This window comes from Arachis duranensis, chromosome 9 (genome assembly GCF_000817695.3).
Source record: "Arachis duranensis cultivar V14167 chromosome 9, aradu.V14167.gnm2.J7QH, whole genome shotgun sequence".
Lineage (NCBI taxonomy): Eukaryota > Viridiplantae > Streptophyta > Magnoliopsida > Fabales > Fabaceae > Arachis > Arachis duranensis.
This window is the reverse complement of record NC_029780.3, coordinates 73,279,833-73,283,210: the sequence shown is the minus strand read 5'-3', so window position 1 is coordinate 73,283,210 and position 3,378 is coordinate 73,279,833.

Sequence of the window (3,378 nt, the reverse complement as noted above, 5' to 3'; positions counted from 1 at the left end):
GATTCTATTCCGACATGATCGAGAACCGACAGCTAGATAGTCGTGCCGTGACAGGGGGCGTTGAACATTTCCACTGAGAGGATGGGAGGTAGCCACTGACAACGGTGAAACCCTTGCATACAGCTTGCCATGGAAAGGAGTAAGAAGGATTGGATGAAGACAGTAGGAAAGTAGAGAGACGGAAGGAACACAGCATCTCCATACGCTTATCTGAAATTCCCACCAATGAATTGCATAAGTATCTGTATCTTTATCTTTATGTTTTATTCATCATCCATAACCATTTGAGTTTGCCTGACTAAGAATTACAAGGTGACCATAGCTTGCTTCATACCAACAATCTCTGTGGGATCGACCCTTACTCGCGTAAGGTTTATTACTTGGACGACCCAGTACACTTGCTGGTTAGTTGTGCGAAGTTGTAGTGATCACAATTTCGTCCACCATGTATATCAGGAGTCCTTGGGTATATTTTACTTTGATTGTTAATTTTTTATGAGGTGCAGAAATTCTATAGTATTTTCTTGTTTTTAACATGTTGTATTTTGCAGCCCCTCTCTGTTGTTGATGAGCAGCTTGTTCCCAAGGTTGGAACGACTTTTAAAAACCTTGAAGATGCTGCAAAATTTTACAAGAACTATGCCAAGGTTGCAGATTTTTCTACAAGAGTTCGGAGCACAAATAAAAAGGGAAACGAAATTAAGAATTAATTGATCACATGTAGCAGAGAGGGAAAATGAAAATTTAAAGTATCTCAAACCGAGAAGACAAATCCCACAGCTGGTGTAAATTGTCCTGCAAGAATTTATATACACACATTGAAGGATGTTGGTGCTTGGATCATTTCGAAGGTTGTGCTGCATCATTCACACCCTTGCTGTCCAACTCAAGCAGAGATGCTCAAACAACACAAGGAACTAAACATGTCCATTCGTCGTACAATAGGAAATAATGAGGAGGCCGGTATCAGACCAAGAAAAACATTCTAATCATTCGTTGCAGCAGCTGGGGGTCACCGCGAGTTAAATTTTATTAAAAAGGATGTGAGGAATTACATCACGAGAGAAGTGCGGAATGTTTCGGAACAAGAAGATGCAAAGGAATTCAGAAAATATTTATTGAGAATGAAAGAGAAGAATCAAAATTTCTTTTTCGAGCTCGAACTCGAGGACAATCAATCGATTAATCTTGCTTTTTGGGCCGATGCAAGGAGCAGAGCTGCCTTTGAGTATTTCGGAGATGTTATTTCATTTGACACCACCTATAATACAAACAGGTAATATGTTGTTCTTGTTTATGCTGCTAAATTAATTTTGTTCTATGAATCTGCTGCAGAGGTGTATATTGGATGTTACTTGGGTGTATAAATTTATTATATGGGTGTATGTAATGATTTTCATTCTGCAATTTCGTAATTTGTTTCAGGTATAATTTGATTTGTGGTTCTTTTGTCGGGGTGAATCATCACGGTCAGTCAATACTTCTTGGATGTGCTTTGATGAAAAATGAAGAAATTGAGTCGTTCAAATGGTTATTTCAATGTTGGCTTCGTTGCATGGGGGGAAATGCTCCGAAAGGGTTTCTCACCAATCAATGTGCATCAATGAAAAGGGCTATATATGCTTGTATGCCAACAACAATTCACCGTTGGTGTATTTGGCACATCACGAAGAAGATCCCAAGCAAATTAAATGGGTACAAGAGACATGCTAAAATTGAACAAGAATTGAGCCAAGTTGTTTGGAACTCTCATAGTAAAGACTCATTTGATAGGAATTGGAATGATTTTCTGCTGAATTTTGGTTTTGTGGACAACAAGTGGCTGTCAGGTAATGTTGTTTAAAATCTGCAGCAGAGGTGTAAATTGCATATTTTTCGGGTGTATTTATAGTCTGTTTTTGGGTGTATTCTACAGATCTTTATGAAGATCATCATATATGGGTTCCAATATATCTGGATCACCACTTCTGGGCAGGGATGAAAAGCACACAAAGGAGCGGGAGCATGCATTCATTTTTAACAAGTTTATCACCCAGAACAGCTCGCTTATTCAATTTGTCAAACAAATACGATAATTGCCTCAGAAGCAGTGAGCAAGCAGAGAGAGAATCAGATGCTGCAGATTTTCATACGGTCATACCGTGTGCAACCAAATCCTCCATTGAAGCATAGTTTCAAGATGTGTACACTCATCAAAAGTTTAGGAAAGTCCAAGCACAATTTAGAGGAAAGGCAAATTGATCCACTAGATTAATGAATTCTGCTCTAGGCTATTCAGAATACGAAGTTAGAGGACAAGTTTCCAGCTCAATATTCAACAAGTTTGTGGTTACTTACGACTCAGTAGTAGCCGAGGTAAAATGTCAATGCTTATTATTTGAGTCAAGAGGGATATTGTGCCGTCGCGCACTAAGTGTGTTAAGCTTTGAACGAGTAAGCCAAGTGTCACCGAGATATATATTGGAACGATGAAGCAAGAAGGTAAAGAGGCAACACACACACATCAAGAGTAGCCACGACGAGCCATTGTTGGAGCCAATGATAAACCCATATTTTATGATGTATATTGAGCTTAATTTAAGTGATTTATTCAACCCTTCACCTACTTATTCATGTAAATTGCATGGTTTCACTTTCCCTTCCTTATTATGTGATATATGAGAAAATATGTTCCTTATGCTTTAAAATAATCAAATTTAATTATCCTTTATTACCATTCAATGCTGTGATTTGTGTATTGAGTACTTTCAGGTTTTATAGGGCAGGAATGATTTAAAGGATGGAAAGGAAACATACAAAAATGGAAGGAAAGCACAAATTGGAGTTTTGGAGCAACTGGCAGTGACGCATCCGCATGCACGACGTGAACGCGTGGTTCGCACAAAAGAGAATCAACGCGAGCGCATGGATGAGGCGAACGCGAGACTTGCGAAATACAACTGACGCGGGCACATGACTGATGCAACTGCGTGGAAGAGCAACACTCCAGGAGACACGACCGCGTGACCCACGCAGACGCGTGACGTGCGCGATCTGCAGAATTTGCAGATCTCGTTTCCAGCTATTTTTGGGCCCTTTTGGCCCAGATCCAAATCCAAGAGGCACAGATTAGAAGTTATGAAGTGGGAGAATGCATTCAGACAGAGGATGACAATTAGATAGCGAATAATTTTCACTTTTCATAGTTTTAGATGTAGTTTTTAGAGAGAGAGGTTCTCTCCTCTCTCTTAGGTTTTAGGATTAGGATTCCTTTTAGTCATTAGGATTGTTTCTTCGTACCAGGTTCAATAACTTATGTTTCTCTTTTATTTTTGTTTACTCTGAAGCCTTTATTTGTGTTTGATTTATGTTGCTCAATTGGCTTATGAACTTTTCCAT